Source organism: Phacochoerus africanus, chromosome 8, assembly GCF_016906955.1.
Source record: "Phacochoerus africanus isolate WHEZ1 chromosome 8, ROS_Pafr_v1, whole genome shotgun sequence".
Lineage (NCBI taxonomy): Eukaryota > Metazoa > Chordata > Mammalia > Artiodactyla > Suidae > Phacochoerus > Phacochoerus africanus.
In genome coordinates this window covers 167,724,249-167,745,245 of record NC_062551.1, presented here as the reverse complement: position 1 = coordinate 167,745,245, position 20,997 = coordinate 167,724,249, and the positions used below count along the sequence as shown (strand labels likewise).

At 54.3% G+C, this 20,997-nt stretch overlaps 1 long non-coding RNA gene across 1 annotated transcript in view; it reads left to right on the top strand.

Annotated features, from left to right (window-relative positions):
• LOC125132330 (uncharacterized) overlaps nucleotides 1–20,997 on the top strand; it is a 108,624-nt gene that overhangs the window by 58,649 nt on the left and 28,978 nt on the right. The window lies entirely within an intron of this gene.

Here is a 20,997-nt window from a genome sequence, read left to right as displayed (position 1 = left end):
GTAGTACCATGTTTCGTGGGGTTGGTTGCAGTCCTGGTGACTTTGGCACCATTTACGGTTACGGATGCTGATGGTGATGTTGGCGCTGGTGGTTCTCGGGGAGCAGTGGTGAGTGTAGTTTGGTGATGATGGAAGCCACGATGGCGGTGGTGGTGGGTGATGGGACAGCGATGGCGGTATTGCTGATCCCGTGGGAATAGTGAGAGCGATGGTGCCAGGCATGGTGGCATGGGTATTGGTGAGAGTGGTGAAGGCAAGGGTGGTGCTGGTGGTGCAAGTGATGGCTATAGTTTTGGTAGTACAATGACCACGGTCTTGGAGGGTGTGAAAGTGACCGTGGCCTTGGTATAAGAACAGTGTAGCTGCTGTTGGTCAAAATAATTTTCGTGATGCCTTGTGTTGGTGATGATGATGGGGTGGTGGGGTCAGTGCTAATGGCGGTACTATTTTGTTTTGTTTTGTTTTGTTTTTGCCCCAGCCATTGGCATGCGGAAGTTCCCAGGCCAGGGATCAAACCTGTGCCACAGCAGTGACCTGAGCCAGAGCAGTGACCGTGCTGGATCCTTAACTGCTAGGCCACCAGGGAACTCCGGCCGTACTGTATTTGATGATATTGGAGACACCTGCCTGTCTTAGTTGGTAGGACTGATGGACGTGGTGGTGGTCCAGGTGCCGGTGTCACTGGTGAACTTGACAGCATGGAGCTCCATCCATCAGGCTGATGGCAGGGGTGAAAATGATGGTGGCCACAGCGACAGGGAGGGTGTTCGTGGAGACGGGGATGACGCCAGGAAGGTGGGGATTACACCGAGAGTGGTACCACTTGCGGCGGTGACCTCTAGAACGCATGGGCTGCCCGCACCTCTCCTCTCTGGAGTGGACAGTGTGCTGGACGTGGGGAAAAGGCTCCCTACGTCTCCCCCGAAGCCCTCCTTCCCACTCGCGGCCACTCTGGTGAGGACTAGCTGTCTATGCTGGAGGGGACGGCTATCTTTGGGGGTCAGTGAGGATGGCGCTGAGAAACAGATCTGTTACTAGGAAAGTGGATGAGAGGGAGGCCCAGGACTGCTGAGCTGGAGAGAGCTCTAGTGGGCAGGTCAGCAGGAAACCGGCACATGCGGGCATGCCCACAGTGGGGGCCGCACCAGGCTGGCAGGGAGGCAGCCGTGGTGGCCGTGCAGGGGCTCACGTAGCTGGCAGAACAAGGGCTGAACTTCCTGCTGACTCAGCAGAGCAGGCTGGGACTGATTCTCCTGGACTAATGTGTCTTCTCCCCAGGATTAGCTCACTCAGCTCTGGCTGGGGAAGGGGGAGGGAGGCGGCCTCTCCCCTGTTCCCGGGGCTTAGGGGCCCTTGGGGAGGCTGCAGGCCAACTGTGGGGCCCCAGCAGGGCAGTGACTGACCCTGTGTGCCTTTGACCTTGTTCCCAGTGGGCCCTCATTTGACGGGCAGGAAGCAGGGTACCCCGGTGTCTAGGACTCTCTGCATACTCAGCCCGCCCCTCGCAACCCCCTCCGCGTGGTTAGTTTACCCTGCATTCAAATCTCAGCTCTACTACGCAGAAGACAGCCCAGCCTGGGGTGAGGAGAGAGCTCTGGAACCGTTTAACCTCAGTTTCAGGTTCCGCACGTGGTAGCTGTGTGACTCTGGGACAGTCGCTTGCCCTCTCTGTGCCTTGGCTCACCGTTTGCGAGACGGTGGCAATGACTGCGCAGTCACAGGCTGTTGTGAGATCAGATGAGTTAAGGCCTACAAAGTGCTTGTGGTGGTGGCGTGGAGCTGGCATTCAGAAAGCGCTTGCTCTTATTCTCATACTGAGAGCTGAGTTACTTTAAGAAACTCTTAAGCTCTCTTTTTCTTTCCAGCAAAATGGTGATCATCCTTCATATGCACACTTGGTGTGAGACTTGAGGGTGAGTCAGTGGATGGAGATGCTGGTGGTTCCCGTCCTTGTTGTTAGTACGAAGGGCAGCCCCGGTGTCTCTCCTGGAGCGGGGGGCTCACATCTCGTGGGATTTTGGACCCCTGGAGCGATGGATGCTTAGCCTGTGGCTCCGGATCTTGTGCCAGGGCTGGCTGCCTCCTGACACGGGAAGCAACCCCTTGTGATGGCAGGATTGGAGGAGGTCAGCCGTCCAGTTTCTAGCCCTTTGCTCCCCTCCCCCTGCCCCAACCCCAGACTCATACCCAGGACAGGGATGGAGAAAGGAGACGAATGTTCTGGAAGAGTCTTCCCATGCTGAGGCTTCTGAGGAACCTTTCCTCGTTTTTCCATCCCTGCCTCCCTTTCTCTTTCTCTTCCTTCCCGCCCTCATTCATTCACTCACTCATTCATTCCTCCGCAAGACACGGAGGTCATGGGGTCGGCCCTTGTCTCTGAGAGAATCTAGCTCCAGCTTCAGTCAAGCCTTCAGTGAATGATTCCGAGAAGAAAGGAAGAGAGCATCAGATGAAAACAAAACTTTTCTTTGCTTTAAGGAAAATGATCAGCAATGATGCTGCTTGGATACCATATAATCCACACCTAAATAAAAGAACAACAGGATGAGTAGTTTATTTTCTCAGCGGTAAAAGAGATAAAAATTATATGCTCCCATGGATTTTTTTTTTTATTATACTTCAGGTTCATTGAGTTGAGTCCACTCTGCCAATTTCATTTTTCCCCTCTTCCCAGATTCCCTTCCTCCCTTCCTCAACCCAGGAATCTACTCCAATAAGGATGTTAAAAAAAATGTGGTGCGGCGGGTTATAGATCTGGCATTGTCACTGCCTTAGCTTGGGTGACTGCTGTGGCATGGGTTCAGTCCCTGACCCAGGAACTTCCACATGGCGCAGGTGTGGCAGGAAAGAAAGAAAGAAAAGAAAGAAAAGCTTTAAAAAACACGTCCTTAAAATGTGTTTGTCTTCATAAAATACACATTTGGGGGGGGGGTTCCTATACAAAAATGGTCCTGTGCTGTCAATCTGCCTGGCCCCCCATTTTCTCATCCAACACTGTGATTTTGAAGTCAGTCCAAGCTCCTATACGTAGATTGATCTGTTCCTTCTTGCTCCGGCATCGTATTCCATTAGAAGCATCCCACACTTCCCTCATTCATTCCCTCGAGCCATAGACACATCACCACCCCAGCCTCAGAGCGTTGCTGAAGCGTTAAGCAGAAAGCCTTTAATGATGGGCTCGCCCAAAGTTCCCTGCGGTAAAGTCGCTCTCGTTACCGGGAGGGCACGTTGTTATTGCTTCCATCAGTCCTTTAGGCTATGGAGTTTCCCTAACATTTAATGGTCAGTTGCTCAAGCGCCTCTTCTTTACTCTTGGTTATGATGTGGCACAGCTTTCTCCCTGAAGTGCCACTGACGCTCGTGATGAGCCGCGTCCAGTGCCGGGCACAGGACCGAAGAGATGGATTTCGCAAAAGGCCCCATGTGCTCCAGGGGCTCACCGTCTACAGAGGGTTGAGGTCAGGGGGATGCAAACTAGCCAGTGATCAGTTCTGCTGGGAGTGGGCAGAGCTCCCTGAAAAGGGTTTTGAAAGTTGAGTAGGAGCTCCTCAGGTGGAAGGCTGGGGAGTGGGGCAGAATGTTCCACATAGAAGCAGCGCCCTATGCGAAGGGTCAGAAGCGTGTGGCAGCTTGGCCCCCTTAGGAAACTTCGTGGTTTTGTTGCCACTGAGGCAAAGGATGTGAGGGGGGGGAGGCAAGAGAGAACAGCTATGTGTGTTGCGTTCTTACTCTGCGCCAGGCACTGGGGACGTGGGTAAATACAGAAGCTCTTCTGAGCCACACGACACGCTAGGGAGACACCATGATGGTTCCCTTCCAATGGCAAAGGGGACGGAGGCCCGAGAGGTTGGTAACGGGCCCACAGCCACCCAGCTTCTGGGGTCCCCAAGAGCTGAAGCCAGGCCACCTGGGTGCGTTATTAACACGTTATGCCCTCTGAAAGAGGAGGAAGGCGAGGAGGTCAGCGAGCTGGCAGACGGCCTTTCATGCCACCTGAGAGCTAAGGAGGAAGGCATGGGAGCCTCATGTGAGAGCTGGGCACTGCGGTGTGGGTCCCCAGGAGTGAGTAAGGGCGCGGGCCAATGCGGTGCTTGAATGTGTGCATACAGGTGTGCCTGAGTGCGTGAGGGTGCCAGGATTACGTGTCTGTGCCACAGGGCAAGTCCCGCTAGGACTAGGTGAGAGTGTGTGCACACGTGTGTGTGTGAGCCTTGCATGTCACTGTGGGAACCTCTGGCTGCCCATGGGCCTAATCCTGGGTCCTTTGGGCGTGAGACTGGGCCTTGGTGTCCTGCCATCATGGGGCCCCAGGGAAGCTGTCAGAACCCATCAGCCTGGCCTGGCGTGAGGGGTCTGGCTTTGGCCTCGGAAGCCGAATGGGTGCACATCAAAGGCAGGCTGAGCCTGGGACCAGTGGGGCAGAATAATTTAATGAGGGTCCAGGGTGGGGGCTCTGTAGCTGGTGGGGGCAGGAGGGGGTACCCATATGTCCCCTGGGGCAGCTCCCAGGCTCCACTGCCAAGCATCTGGGGGCTGCATGCATGTTGGGGGAGAGAGAGGCTGTGCTGGATAGCTGGCCATGCTTCCCTCCTTCCCTGGGCAGGCAGTGGGGTCGGGGGGGTGGGGTGGTGCTGCAGCTGAACCCTAGATCCAGGCTCCCCACTCCTGCCTGGGCACTAATCTAGCCCGTAGGTTCCCCCAGAACCTCAGGAGAGCCAGACACCAAGTCAGGCATTTTCATCTCTCAGGCCATTCTGGTGTTGCCATGAGGTGGGACACACAGAGAACACTGCTGGATCAATACGTCTAAGCCCCTTGACTTACGAAGGCGTGTGTGTGTGTGTACATGTGATGTCCTTTTGTGAAAGCTTTGGGTTAGAGGGAAGTGTGGGAGGGCCCACTGGTGGGTTTCTCTAGGCACGCTGTGGATAGACACCTGTGGATTGGGGGGCAGGGGTAGGGGAAGGGGTTGGGGATGAGGACTCGTGTGAGGACAGAGTGGTCCCTGCCAGGAAGCAGCTGGGATGTGGCAGAGCAGATCCTTGTCCTCGTCTTCAGGGTCCTGGGCACCACGCCAGCAGCCCCTTGAGCTCCTCTGACCACAGCATCAGAGCGTCTCCTGGGGGCTCCTGTGATCAATATCTTCTCCTGGCAAGAGCCTCCCGTGGGTCTTAGGCCCACCCGCAGCGTCAGACTCAAACTCCTCCACTTGCCACGTAAGGCTTCCTCTGAACTCAGGGTCTATCATCTGAACCCATGCGCAAATCGGGTTTTTTTTGACTGTCACAGGATTGACAGCCAAACAGAGATGCTTTAGATAGCACAGAAAGGCTCTCGTTTTTTGGACACAAACCCCGCCACGCCCCATTGCCTATACTATCCCATCTTGCCCATTTCTACCACCTGCTTGGCCCCAGAAAGCACTTGAATTTGGGACCCTGGAGCCTGAGCTCTTTGAGAGAGAGGCTTGTATGTTTCCTATGTCATAATCCAGCACATAGTAGGTATTGGTAAATATTTGTTGAATTGCTTTACTCCAATTGGCCTCGTCTCCTGTACCTCCAGCCCACCCTCCCTTTCGGCCCACACTTGTGCTGGCCTCCATTCCCTGAAACACAATTTTCCATCTGGAAAGCTTCTTGGTGAACTCAAGATCAAGTGGCCCCTCCTCTGGTCCAAGGTGGCTGCTCCCTGCCCTGAGCTCCCACCATGCTCTGTCTGTCTCTGTGTTAGAGCCTCCAGCCCCGGCATCATCATTATTTGTTTACGTGTCTGGTCTGTCCAGCTTAGAGCATCTGGTAGAAGACTTTGACAGCTGTCACTGTTCATGGACTAGGCTTTGGGATTAGTCTGCATTAGATACACACATTAGTTGGCTCACCAACTTTGGTAAATCCCATTAGCAGCTCTGGGTGCTTTACCCCCAAATCCTGGCGCCTTGATCCTCATCTTCAGTCAGTGTTGGAAGGGCCATGACTCAGGGTCTGGCCCTTTCAGGGGAGGAGCATCCCCTCTGTGGCTCCAGGCAGAAGGCAATATTAGCTCACAAGCTGGGACCAGCCCTGCCGCCAGCCTGGCCGGGCCGGGTCGGGCCACTCCTGGCCCATGACTTGGCACTTTCTGGAGCTACCTGCTGGGTTGGCCAAGGCAAGTTGCCTGGGCCTGTGGGGAACTGTTGGCAGCAGCCCACACTTCCCAGGGCTGCCGATGGCTATGCCGGGGTGCACCCACGCCACACCATGCTGGTTTCAGGCACCCCCTCTTAAAGGCTCCCACCCCAGGGTCTAGCCTTAGCTGTGCAGGGTCCCTGCTCAGGGTCAGCTTATCTCTTCTGCACCAGGAGGGTGGGTACCTGTGAGTGTGGGAGTGAGGGAACATGGGTGTGGGCATGTGTGCGTGAGTAGACAGATAAGCGAAAGGATCATGTGTGAGTGAATGTAGGTGAATGTGCACCGAGAGTGACCACGGATGACCACGTGTGTGTGTGTGCAATGAGTGGACAGGTGCCATGCCACATGTGCAGGCATACAATCCAGCCGGGGATGTGTGTGGTGGGAACGGCTGTGTGTGCATTCACGGGTTGGTGTGTAAGCATCTCTGGTTAAGCTGTGTGGTGTGTGAATGTGTGTACATGTGACTCTGCGGGACCACAGAGATGGGAATTTGAGTCCTGGTTCTGCCACTTCCTAAATACGTGAAAACTTAAAAAAGTCCCTTCCCCTCTCTCTGTAAAAAGAGACAAGAGGGTCTCCTAGTTCCCTCCTCGCACCGATAGTCAATGACCCGTTTAGGAGTTGAGCACCAGTGTGTGAGAGTTGTGTGTGCACTTGTGCAGGTATGTGTGTGTACGTGCATACGTGTGTGCCCACGCAGAGTGGTGCTGTGCAAGAGGCATGGCTTTGAATTCCGATTCTACGTTTGCCAGTTGTGTGGTCTCGGCTCAGTCCCTTTCCCTCTCTGAGCCTCAGTTTCCTCATCCGAAGATGGGGCTAGGGATTCTGCCAGGGCTGCTGTGGGGACTAAGCAATACCATCTGCAACAGGTCTAGCTCTGAAGGTGGTTCAGTTCCTCCTGTGAAGCTGGTGCCTCTGCGTGGGCATGTGTGTGCCCGTGGACCGTTACGCTCACGTGCTCGACTGTGCGGCTTGGTCCAGAAAGCGGGGTAATTGACCCAGATCACTCCCGCCCTCTGGGGTCTCTGATTTCTGTCTGCTTGGTACACAGCCACCCAGGAGAGGTAAGCGCTACCCGCCTGGGCCCATGTGATTCTGAGGGCTCCCCAGTGCCCCAGACTGTCTGTCACATGGGGGCAGCGGCCTGGAAAGGAGAATTGGTGTGGGCAGCACACAGGCCTTCTAAATCCGCTTAGTGCCCACCCCACCATCCGGTGTGTTTGTGACTATAGAAATTCTTCCTCTTCTTAGAGGGTCAACTGCCTGCCTGGGATGATGGCTGAGCTGAGCAGGAGCCCCTGAGCCCCATGCCCATCTAGAAGGAAGCTTCCGTGGGGGGGGGGCACTGGGAGGAGGTAGGGCCCGTCCCTCAAAGAGCTCCCCGCCAGAGGGCGAGAACCAGGAGAGTCGGGCTGGAATGGGTGGGGGTACGGAAGGTTTTCTAGCAGGAAGGGGGCCGGAGGGACTCGTGGAGGCTGGAGAGGACCAGGAGAACACGCTGGGCAGGAAGACACGTGTGAACAAGTGTGGGGGGGATGAGAATGAGCCCTAAGACTGTGGGGGTGGGGGGGAAGGACAGGGAGAGTGGGGTGAGGGGACCTTGGAGAATATTAAATCCCATTCTTCCTTTTTCGTGGTCAAGAAAGGAAGGTAGAGAAGGGAAAGGACGTGAGGTCACTCTGCTTCCCAGGTCAAGTTTAAGGTCTGCCTCCCATCCCAGGCTCTGAAGCAGGGTGTCAGGCTGAGCTGCCACAGGCCCTGCTGTAGCTGGTCCCTTAGGGGTCTTGGTGAACAGGGGCAGAGGCTGAGCAAAGGTGTCTGCCTTCAGGCCAGTGGGACATTATTTCCAAACAAATCTAGAAGAGCTGCTAACACCTGGACCTAATCTGCCAGGGCAGGTCCCAAACCCATGCCTTTGACACCCACAGAAGATCCCCAACGCTGGAGCACATATGCTGGGTGGGCCTCCAACAGCCACTCCAGAGAAAGCCCCCACAACCTGACCTAGAGAAGAGCATCTCACCCAGACTCTGAACACGGAGGAACCAGCCCCACACGGGGACCAGCTGCATCTGGATGGGCTTCCATGGCGCAGGGAGAAGAGCCTGAGAGCCTCCCCACAATTCCATCCAGAATCTCAGCGAAGACAGGGTCCCACCCCGCGAACTCTGGACGCTGAGAAGATCCCAGCACTGGACCAGATAACATCTGATTGGCTTCCAACCCCGAGCACCCCTCCCGTATCCCCACAACCTGACCCAGAACTCCCGAGCCGAACAGACTCAGCCAGTACCCACCTCCCCGTCCCGCCCCCAGTCCATCCTCAGTTGAGCTCATCTTCAGTGAGCTCATCCCCGAGAGGTTTTCCGAGTTCCAAGGTGTTTTTCTGGGGAAACCCGTGGTCATCCGTGGGGATGCCTGGAACGGGGAGGGGCAGGAGCCTGGGATCGCGTCTTTTGCGGGAACGGGTGGGGATGCGGCCTGAGGGATGGGCTTCGGCTAATGCTCGTGGGAGGTGGGGTGGGAGCCGGCGGGAGGGTGGTGGTGGAGCAGCAGCCCCTCCCCCCCCCCCCGGAGCTGGCCGGAAACTGTGCGCCCAGCGAGGCCCTGCAGATTCCGCGCCGCGCGCCCCCCAAACAGCCTGCGGGGCGCTGGGCGCGGGGCCGGGAAATGCGGCGCCGGCCCTTGAAGCGGCGCCGGCCCTTGAAGCGGCCCCAGGTCGGGCGGGGGCGGCGGGTGGCCGCGGGCACCGGGGACGCGGAGCAACGTGACCGCGCGGCCCGGCCGTGGCCTCTGGTCCCCGCCGGGACAAGGCGGCCTCTGTGCCGACGCAGCTGATCCCAAATCCCTTCCGGCTGACAGCCCGCGCCGGCTGGGGCCCGGCGGCGTGCGAAACGGGTCGAGTGGGGCCGGGGGCGAGGGGGCGCGCAACGCTTCGGCGGGCGCCCCCTCTAGAGGCCGAGCGCTCCCGCAGGGTATTGCACTAGCTCAGGGGGGCCAGAGTGACCGCACTTCCCAGGCCGGCAGCCGGAGCCTCCCTGGCATCCTCAGACTGTCGTGGCACGGCCCATGTCTTGGTTAACACCAGGGTTCGAAACTCGTCCCGGTGATACGCTACATATATTGCCGAGAGCTGAGAGGCGTTATGATCCCCATTTTATAACGTGGACCTCGAGGCTCAAAAAGCTGAAGCCACCTGTCCGAGGTCCCCAGACAGGTGGGGTGAGGCTGCAACTGGAGCCACCTCTGCTGACTCCAAAGCGGGCCGCCGCGGGCCCCGCAGTCCCCCGACTGGACCCCCTGGCCACCAGGTAGTCATGGAACACCCGATGGGAGGCTGCTGGTCGAGGAGTAGTGTTTCCGGGTTCTTGAGTGTGATGGATGCGGCCGAGGTGCGGAGGTACTCTCTGGGAGGACAGGTGTGGGGCTGCAGTGGGGAGACAGAGTGAGGGAGACCGGTGTTGGGGGTGGAGAGCGGATTGGAGGGAAGTGAGCCCGTGGGTGGCTGCTGGAAGCCCCTCTGCCTTTCCCGTAACGGCTGGGGACTGAGCTGGAATCCGAGAGGCTGGAGCAAGGTCGTGGAGGGGTGAAGCTCCGGAACCAGCCTCACTCTGGCCTCTGGGGACAGGGTGGGGATTGTCGGGTGACTTCTGTGGAACTAAAAAAGGTGGCGCCTTCTCCACGCAGAGGGAGCCTGGCTGGGCCCTGGGCTTCGTCCAGCCCCTGTCTCATCATCCAGGACTGGGGCACGTGGGACCTCTCCCTTTCCTGACTCATGTTTGATAGGACAGGCTGCCTAGGGGCTCAGGGAGGGGAGGGAGGAGGGCAGGGGCGGGCGGGGGGTGGGGGGGGGGCGGGTCTGCTGCGTGTGCACGTGAGCCTCCGGGTGTGAACGTGCCTGTGCGGGCCTGCGCTCAGGAGGAAAATCTGCGAGAGAGTCTTCCTCGCGAGCGCCTCTAAGAATGGGTCTACGTGTCTGGCAGGGCGGGTGTATTGGATCTGCGCGGGTTGTTTGTATCTGGTTCCTTTTGCTTCATCTGGGCCTGTGTTATCTCTGTGGGTCTGCATGTTTGTGGCTTTCCTGGTATCTGTGAGGCTTTGTATGTGGGCCTCCCGCCCGCCCCACCTTCTCAGGGCCCTGAATGCCGCTTTGGTGCCTGAGCGTGCAGAGGAATGCGGGGGGCGAGGGGAGAGGGGAGCACACATCCCGGGCTGCTGGCCTGCGGGTTATGGAAAACTACTGGGGCCTCCTGAGGATGGGCAGGCCGAGCCGGCCCAGAGCCAGGCTCAGAAGCTCTTGCGCTTCCAGGCTCCTCCCACTCCTTTCTCTGCAGGGCTGGGGACCTGCCGAGATGGGCCCTCCTTGAAGCAGAGAGCATGGCTCCCCACCCACCACTCCCGGGGGTTGGCTAGCCAGGCCTCTGCCCTTCCCTGGGCCTAAGCATCTGGTGGGGGTGGGGGGCGGGGGTGGAAGAGTGAAGGGTGGGATTACACTTTCTTTGAAGCCCTTCCCAGGCCTGACATTCTCTCCATTCTGTGAATGTTAAAGGGATTCAGAGAGGGCAGCTTCACCTCCATTTCGGGGATCATGAAAGCATAGGGTCCTCGACTCTTAGAGCAAAAGCAGGACTCCTAAGGGTGAGCAAGTCCTACCCTCTCCATCTGATGCATGAGAAAAGTGAGGCCTGGCCTGAGGGCTCCAGATCCCTGTCACCATCTGGCAGGGCAAGGGTCAAGTTTTCAGGTCTCCCGGCTCCCCGCGGCCGGCCATTCCCCCACCATGGCTGCTTTGCAGCACAGCCTGATGGAGAGGCCTTTGAATGACCTTCAAGGATGGGACGGCTTTGAGCCTGGGAGATGCGGTTGAGGTAGACAGGCACCCCGGGACAAGAATTCGTGGGTTGACAGGTGGACATGGACAGGTAACGGGTGCGATCAGGATGGGGGCACAGTAGGTGATGGACGGCAAGGGTGTGTCTGAGGGTCCCCAGAGGCCAGGGAGAAGCATGTGGACTTTATCCTCTAGGTGTTTCTGGCAGAAGAGGCCAATTAGCAGTGGAGCAGAGAGGTTCAAGGCAGCTGCTCTGCAGGCAGGCCAGACTATGTGTATTCAAACCCCAGTTCCAAGGCTTTGCTAACTGTATAATTAACCGTGAGTGGGTTCCTTAAACTCTGTACACCTCGCTTTCTCATCTTCGAGATGGAGGTAATAAGAGCAGTACTTCTCTCATGCAGTCGTTGTGAGAGAGAAATGAGGGAGCCGTCGCCACTGTGATGGGCCTGACGCTGTAACCTGTACTTTAGGCTTGGCTGGAGGGGCAGTGAGCGAAGGCAAGGGGTCTGGTGGGGAGTCCGTGGACGTCCTGCGGGTGAGAGGCGTGGCGCTCCACGGTGATGCCCTTGGACGAGCCGGGGGCCCAGGAGGAGGGCATAGAGGGTGTGGGCTGTGGCAGGAGGTGAGCGGGACTCTCTCACTGAGTGCCGTGGAGAGGGAGCAAGTGGTTGACAGTGGCTTCACGGGTGGTGGGAGTGGTGGGGCCTCCGTGAGGGTTTCGTGAGGACGGTCGGTTAGAGGTGCTTGAGGGCTGAGTTGATCAAGACCTGGGACAACGCCTCGTGGCTCAGGAGGAGGAGAGGCAGAGCCCAGGCTGAGCAGGTGCGGCCTTGGCCCTGCGCGACCGGCCCCTGGGAAGCTGTCTTCGGCGTGGGTGATGGAGGAGGGTGAGTGGGGTGTGGGAGGGGCCGGAGGAGAGAAGGGGCTCAGCTGCGCTGAGTGTGGGCTGGGCCCCGTGTGGACGTGCTATCAGGCCTGGAGCTCGGGAGCCAGGTCTGGGCTGGAGATAGGTGCGGGGGGGCCATTTGATAGGCCCCGGGGTGTGGGCGAGGTCGTCCCAGGGAGACTCAAGATAGAGAAGGGGCCTTGGAGCCCAGGGGACCCCTGTTGAGAGGCAGCGCCTTGGGAGAAGCAGCAGCCAGAGGGCTGAGGACGCTGAGGCGAGCCAGCCAGCCACGTGCAGAGAGGGCCAGAGAAGACGGAGCTCCAAGGAGGAGGGAGGGCACATCAAGAGAGCCCCTCGCAGGAACTTGAATGGGGACGGACTTGGGACTTGAACCAGGTGGGGCGGGGGCGGAGGGGTGCGGTGAGAGAGAGTGTGCCATAGAGGCCTGGAGGCCACCAGTGACCCCTGCAGAATGCGATCTGAAGGATAGAGGGCAAAACCCAAGTTGCAGGGAGATGAGGGGTTCATGCATGGAGCCGGGGAAGTGGAGACAGAGCCCGATGTCATAAATGCCCAGGAGCTGGCCTGAGGACAGGAGGGAGTCGCCCGAGGCGGCCGGACCAGGACGGCTCGGAGCCTCTGGGTGAAGGGGGCGGAGGGGCATCCCTGTGTTTCAGGAGAGAAACTGAGGCTCATGGGAGTTAAGAGGATTGCACAAAGTCATGATAAATTAATGGGGTAGACAGCCCAAGATCCCCGCCTTTTTTTTTTTTTTAAGGGCTGCACCTGCGGCATATGGAAGTTCCAGGACTAGGGGTCCAATTGGAGCTGCAGCTGACCACCTATGCCACAGCTATGGCAACACTGGATGTGAGCTGTATCTGCGACCCACTGCAGGGTGCAGCAATGCCGGATCCTTAACCCACTGAGCGAAGCCAGGGATTGAACCCATCTCCTCACAGAGACAATGTCTGGTCCTTAACCCACTGAGCCACAACAGGAACGCTGATCCCTGATTTTTTTTTTGTCTTTTTTTGCCATTTCTTGGGCTGCTCTGGCGGCATATGGAGGTTCCCAGGCTAGGGGTCTAATCAGAGCTGTAGCCACCGGCCTACGCCAGGGCCACAGCAACGTGGGATCCGAGCCGTGTCTGCAACCTACACCACAGCTCATGGCAACGCCGGATCGTTAACCCACTGAGCAAGGGCAGGGACCGAACCCGCAACCTCATGTTTCCTAGTCGGATTCGTTAACCACTGCGTCACGACGGGAACTCCTGATCCCTGATTCTTAATGAAGCAGTTTTTAAAAATGGACAGTTGAAATGGTATAACACACACACACACACACACACACACACACACACACAGTTGTGATTGTAGAAATAAAACATGCTTCTGTATAAATTTAGAAACACATACGAAAGTACAGGGAGGCAACACAAAACGTATCTGTAATTCTGCCACCCAGAGATAAGCATTTTTACCTTGTATATTAATATTTTAATTTTACATTGTGTATCACGACCTTCTACTTTTTTCCTCTGCTGATATTCAGAGACAGAAAGCGGGGTCGTGTGCGCCCCGTTTGGCAGATCCCTTGTCCATTCAGCAACACGCTTTGGATGGTTTTCCATGGTAATACCTATGCCTCGAGATGCTTCCTCTTTTAGCACAGTCCAGTCAGGGAGGCAAGCCAAGGATGGGATCCTGTGACGGTGAATCAGAGCCGGGCAATGAAGCTGTGGCTTAGGTGGGGCTGTGGTCGCCACACCGGACAGGAGCCCACCGGCCGGGCTCATGGAGTCCTGGATCCAGTGACCTCCGGCTCACCTCTGGCTCACATGAGAGATATTTGCGCTCTCTGGACCTCAGAACACGTACCAGAGTCACAAAAGGGTTATGAGTGAGTCTTTCAGGTCAGCTGCCAACACTGTGGATGGTGGAGAGAGAGGAGGAGAAAATAAACGGTGACCATCACGCTGCTTCGGGTCGAGGAGCCTCTTTCAGCTTCAGTTTCTTTCTTTCTCCTTTCTTTCTTTCTTTCTTTCTTTCTTTCTTTCTTTCTTTCTTTCTTTCTTTCTTTCTTTCTTTCTTTCTTTCTTTCTTTCTTTCTTTCTTTCTTTCTTTCTTTCTTTCTTTCTCTTTCCTTCTTCCTCCCTCCCTCCATCTCTCTCTGCCTGCCTGCCTGCCTGCCTTCCTTCCTTCCTTCCTTCCTTCCATCCTTTCTTCCACACTCACAGCATGTGAAGTTCCTGGGCCAGGGGTGGAACCCCAGCTGCTGCAGTCAGATTCCTGACCCACTGTGCGATAGCGGGCACTCCCAAACCTCAGTTTCTCCATCTGAAGAATGAAGCAGTCCCATTTGCTTTCTCTGCCCGCCAGGACTGTGGTGACATTCCGATGGGATGCACTGGCACGATGCCCGAGAACAAGGACTCTTGGGACAGTATTTGGACCCACATGGTCCCACTTGTCATCCCAGCAACCCTATGAGGTACATACTATTTTTGCACCGGATTTTTCCGGGTGAGGGAGCCGTGGCTTGCAGAGGTCATTTGTTCAAGGTCACCGGTAGGAAATGGCAGAGTCGGATTCAAGCCCAGGTCTCTCGTTTGCCAATGGCATGGGTCTCTACACCGCTTCATTCTGTTGTGTGGCGTGGGCCTGAGCAGGAGCAGGGATCAGAAGGGCCCTGGGAGGTGGGCCTTGGCCCCCTTGGTTTAGCTGTTGTTGGCCCAGGCACCATCACTGGTGGGAAGTGGCTGCCCTCTGTTGTTCTAAATGCGACTTGTCCCGACAGAAAGGAGAGGGAACAAGCTGCTTGCCGCAGAAGCGGAGTGGGATGACCTTGGGATAACCCCAGCGGGCCCTTTCAGGGTTGGGGGCTCAGGGGAAGTTAGTGCACGCCCACATCTCACTGGATACGAGACTGTGGAGCAGAGGGCACTGGCAGACGCTTCATCGATTTCAGCCCCCTTCTGCCTCTCTCAGCTGGGGGTCATTTTACAGGGTAAGTGGCCACATTCTATTTCTGACTCAAGTGCGAGTTAGAAGGGTGTCACATTATTATTATTCTTTAAACTCTACATTAATGTTTCATAGGCACTTCTGTATCCATGTGACAACGCAAGAGAAGAAAACAGAATTGTTGCCAACCCTTATGGGGCAGTTTTTACTCTGGGCGGATGTCATTGGACTGGCATCAGATTGCGAAGTGGTGCAGGCAAGGATGTGGCCTTTCATGGGCTTTCTCACGTGTTAGCTTACTTTATAGTTACCAGAACCCTATGAAGAAGTTTTTTGTTTTTGCTTTTGTTTTTGTCCTTGCTTACAGCACGTGATGGAAGTTCCCTGGGCCAGGGACTGACCCCATGCCATAGCAGCGACCCGAGCTGCAGCAGTGACAACGCTGGATCCTTAACCTGCTGTGACACAAGGGGATTCCTTTTTTTTTTTTTTTTTAATGAAGAAGTTATTTATGGTCATTTTGCATGTGAGAAAATAGGCTCGAGTCATCCGTCTTGTCTGAAGCTGAACTTTCCAAGATGCCACACCGCCCCCCTGTGGCAGTCTGGGGGGTTACTCAGTAAATCCGCTCCAGCAGCAAGCCCCCTGAAATCTTCCACATCCAAAGATGTGCTGGGTTCTTTGTGACTGGAGAGGACTGATGCAATAGCTGCCCTTCATTTTGGAAAGAATATTCCATAGTGTTCTATAATTATCGCTACTTGATCTTCCAAAGCCTTGCCTTCCATAGGCCGCTGAGTCTAGCCAATTACAGGTGACAATTTAAGGAACTGCGTGCCATGGATTAGCAGTGTTAGAGCAGGCGCTGGCGAATTTTATCTTTAAAGGGACGGCCAGTAAACATTTTAGGCTTTGCGAGGCATAAGGTTCCTTCACAGCTACTCAATTTTGCCATCGTGGTGGGAAACCAGCCATTGGCTGCACATAAATGAATGGACATGCTGTGTGTTCCCCTAAAGCATCATTTACAAAAATAGGAGGGGGGCCCGACAGTTGTTGGCCAACTTCTCCCCTAAAGGAGACAGTCCTTCTAAGGTAAAGGACACGTTATGTATGTATGTATTTATTTCTCTTTTTGTCCTTTCAGGGCAGCACCCGTGGCACATGGAGGTTCCCAGGCTAGGGGTCAGTCGGAGCTACAGCCGCTGGCCTACCCCACAGCCACAGCAACGTGAGATCTGAGCCATGTCTGCGACCTACACGGCAATGCCGGATCCTTGACCCACTGAGCGAAGCCAGGCATTGAACCTGTGTCCTCATGGGTGCTCGTCGGGTTCATTGCCGCTTCGCCGGGACGGGAAGTCTGGTAAAGGACAAGGTGTTGCTTCTCACTGCAAAGGAAGGGGCATACCACGTGGCTGTATTTGGACGGTGGCGTTTACCGCACGTGGGAACATTGTCTGGATCCTTCATTAGGTGGCTCAGAAGGCTGCCAGTTTTGACTCAGACCTTGAGAAAAAAGGGCTGTGCAGCTGACCCAAGGGCCTCAGCCCTTTGACCAGCAGGCACGATGGTGCCAAGTGTCTGCGGTGGGTGAGGACACTGGGCAGGGTCTCTGGGGGCTCCAGGGGACAGTCTTGTGCAGATTTCTAGGTTTTGAAGCAGGGCCACGACTTCTGTGGTGGAGAAACACTCTCAATTTGAAAAATATTTCCTGCCCTGCTAACTGGGCTTTGGTAGAGACTAAATGTTTAACCACAAGACACAAAGAGATTATGTACCATAGCTGCTTATCTTGAGCTGGTTTTTTCAGATCGTTACAGATCCCCTGACTCATAGGTCTGGGCGAGCCCAGAAGCAACGCATTGGCCGATGAAAGCAGCCTTTCAGGATCATGAATCAATTATAAGGACAGGCACCCCAGATGCTCATGTCACCTACCAATGCCTCTTATTCTGTGGTACGGTGAAGGGGTTCCCTGTGACCAGCTGATGGAGGATGGAAAGACTTGGGTTTGGTTCACTGACGGTTCAGCGTGGTTTGCTGGTGCATGCTAGAAAAGGACTAAAGGGAAGCGTTCTCGGGAGTTCCCATCGTGGCTCAGTGGTTAACAAACCCGACTAGCATCCATGAGGATGTGGGTTCGATCCCTGGCCTTGCTCAGTGGGTTAAGGATCTGACGTTGCCATGAGCTGTGGTGTAGGTCGCAGATGGGGCTCATATCCTGAGTTGTTGTGGCTGTGGCACAGGCTGGCAGCTACATCTCTGAACGGATGCCTAGCCTGGGAACCTCCATATGCCATGGGTGTGGCCCTAAAAGACAAAAAGACAAAAAAAATAAAAAATAAAAATAAAGGGTAATGGTCTCAATGGGCAGAGCTAAAAGTGGTACACTTGGCCGTAGATTTACTATAAAGGGAAATATGGCCCAAGATACCTACACACACTGATTCATGGACCTGATGAATGACTTGGCCAGTTGGTCAATGGCCAGGAAGGAATAAGACTGAGAAGTTCTGAACGTACTCGTGTGGGTGAAACTAAGCATGCAGGTCTTTTTACCATTAATATCTGCCAGGTCTCTTCTAGCACCACCTCGGGAGGGACTTAAAAAACCTCCACCACCCTCACCTGCGCTTTCCTTGGCCATCCTAGAACTTGCCAGGTGAGCTTAAAGGTAATGGCCAGGGTGGCATGGATGAGAGCTGTGCAGAGTCCCTGACGCTGGCTCCCTCTCAGCAAGGATGACTCAATGCCCGGCAGACGCAGAGCCCTTGATGTGGCTTTCTCTTGAGAGACCCGCCAGCGACCTGATGGCCAGTTGACCTTATCAGATATCTTACACCTTGGAGGAGGCAGAAATTTTATTCCTGGAATAGATAATTCGATAGATTTGCATTCTCTGGTTGCATAACCTTCATCAGCACTGTTATCTGATGTCTAACAACATGCCTGGTTCATTGTCGTGGTGTTTCCTATGTACGGCTTCAGGTCAGGGGGCCCATTTTATAGCAAAGGCGCTTGGGCCATGAGCTCGTTGCCACATGATTCACTGGTAAATATAACCCATTACCTGGAAGTAGCCAGCCTGGCCTACCCGCGGAACAACTAAGTAAATGTTCAGTGAAGGCCCCAGTTTGGGGACAGTGCCTTGTGGGGTTGTGGTACTTCCCTTTACACGCGGGGCGCTCTGTGTGCTGAACCAGTGGCTGATGTGCGCAGGCCCATGAACAAAGAGGCAGAGGTGGGACCGGTCCTTTCGTGATCAATCCTGGTGGCCGGATTATGACAGCTGTATAGACCACTCCTGCAAATACAGGCTGTAGCAGAAGTTCTATTTTCTGGGTGTGGGGAAAACACTTACTCCAGGGGACACAGTACAATTGCCACTGTACTTGAGGCTGTGATTCTCACTTAGCAGTTTTGCCTTTTTATGAAAACGAGGTTCCAGATATATTGCTCCCTGCCTTACTGGATAGCAGCACCCCCAAGTCCTTATTGCTACTATCCAATAAGGAAGGTAGGGGGCAGTATATCCGGAGCCCGGGAGAGTCATGGCATGTCCCTGGGCGATTTCAGTGCCCAGTATTAACTATCATGTTCAATTACAGCCACCACGACCTGAAACAGATAAAGCAACTAAGGACAAAGACCTTCTAAGGATGAGGCTCTGGGTCACCCCTCTAAGCAAGCAACCTAGACCAGCTGAAGTGCTAGTTGGAAGTGATTAAAACCAGAACCAAAACCAAAGCATAAGAACTCCAGAGGCCGTGTTACTACCCACCCCTCACCCCCCCATCACCAAGACTCTCCAAAACTGCAAGGCAGAATTTCTTTTTTTTTTTTTCCTTTTTCTTTGTCTTTTGTCTTTTTAGGGCCACACTTGTGGCATATGGAGGTTCCCAGGCTAGGGGTCTAATTAGAGCTACAGCTGCCGGCCTACACCACAGCCACAGCAATGCCAGATCTGAGCCGTGTCTGCGACCTACACCACAGCTCATGGCAGTGCCAGACCCTTAACCCACTGAGTGAGGCCAGGGATCGAACCTGCAACCCCATGGTTCCTAGTCAGATTTGTTTCCACTGCGCCATGACAGGAACTCCAAGACAGAAGTTCTAAATGTAAAAACTTGGCATATTGATTAAGAAGTGTGATCAGAGCTGAGAACTGAATTAACATTCTAATTAATGTTTAAATTAAAAACAATCTTTCAATCCAAAGTAAAAATACAAAGAAATTGAAATCATGAGTAAAAAAAATAGTCGACTCAAATGAAAGGTTTAGGAAGCTGAACATGTTAATAGTAGGAATTACAGAGGGTAAAAAAGGAAAACAGATGGAGAAGTAATAATTAAAGCACAGATAGAAAACTACAGCTTTGTTTAGTTGAATGTGGGCTTATTTGACCATTGAAAAGCCCCAATTCCAGTCCTTTGGCTTATACGTGAAAAACACACCTGAGTGTAAATAATTCAAAGGAAAAAGAGGTTACAGGCCAAAACCTCCTGGATCTAAAGAAAGGTGAGCCTCCATGTTGAAAGAGCTCAAATAATCCCAGGCACGTTTTTAAAACAGGCAAAAAGACACTAAACTCTAAGAATAAACAGAAAAGTCTTATAAGCTTCTCTTATTAAGAACAGGTTGGGAGTTCCCTGGTAGCTTAGCAGATTAAGGATCCAGTGTTGTCACTGCTGTGGCTTAGGTCACTGCTGTGGCAAGGGTTCAATCCCTGGCCCAGGTGGTTCCACATGACACAGCGGGGGTGGGGTGGCCAAAACCAAAAACAAAACAGGTACAGAAGGAAACAAGAACCCTGCTCACGTTGGATAGCTCCCCTTTCCAACAATGAAAGAGAAAAGAGAGTTGAGGGAGGTTCTGCTGTGGCGCAGCAGAAACGAATCTGACTAGTGTCCATGAGGATGTGGGTTTGGTCCCCGGCCCACTCCGTGGGGTGAGGATCTGGCTGGCACTGCCGTGGCTGTGGTGTAGGCTGGCAGCTGTAGCTCCAAACTTCCACATGCCGTGCATGTGGCCCTAAAAAGCACACACACACACACACACACACGCGCACACACACAAAAGAAAGGAAGAAAGGATACTTGAATAATGTCTACAGACTATCAAGGGAAATGGGCTGTGTGATTTTATAATCCTAAATCAAGCAAGAACACAATTCTTCTGGCAGCGCAACCGCCCCCCCCCCCAAAAAAACCCAAAAAAACAAACCGTTTTCAAACACATGAGAATTCAGAAAACTTCCACATGTGGACTCCAGCTGAAGGCAGTCTTTTTATCAAACTGGAGACTGAATTGGAATAGAGAGTCTCAAGACGGAGAGGAGTCCAGGAGGCCGTGGTGACCAGCGAACCTCACAACACACACGGTTCAAATTAAGCGGATGTGATACCAACACGCCTGGGATCTGGCGTTGCCATGAGCTGCAGTGTAGGTCGCAGATGTGGCTGGATCCCACGTTGCTGTGGCCGTGGCGTAGGCCAGCAGCTGTGGCTCTGATTCGATCCTTAGCCCGGGAGCTTCCATATGCTGCGGCTGTGGCCTTAAAAAGAAACAAAAAAAGAAGGAGAAGTAAATCTGGAAAATTCTCAAATTTGTGGAAATCAGCACACTCTTAATCAATGGATCAAAGAAGAAATCACGAGGAAAATTAAAAAATACTTGAATGAAGACAAAAACACAGCATATTGAAACTTATCAGTCAATTATACCTCAAAAATCAAAACAAATTAAAAAAACTTATCGGATGTGGAGAAAGCAGTGCTAAAGGGGAAACGTGTAGCTATAAATATTTACATTAAAAAACAAGAAAGATCCCAGGAGTTCCCGTCGTGGCTCAGTGGTTGGCGAATCCGACTGGGAACCATGAGGTTGTGGGTTCGATCCCTGGCCTTGCTCAGTGGGTTGAGGATCCGGCGTTGCCGTGAGCTGTGGTGTAGGTTGCAGACGCGGCTCGGGTCCTGTATTGCTGTGGCTCTGGTGTAGACCGGTGGCTACAGCTCTGATTCAACCCCTAGCCTGGGAACCTCCATAGCCCTAAAAAGCAAAAAGCAAGCAAACAAAAAACCAACACCCCCCAAAACTATGTTAATTCTATTTTATTTCGGGGATGCGGCCTC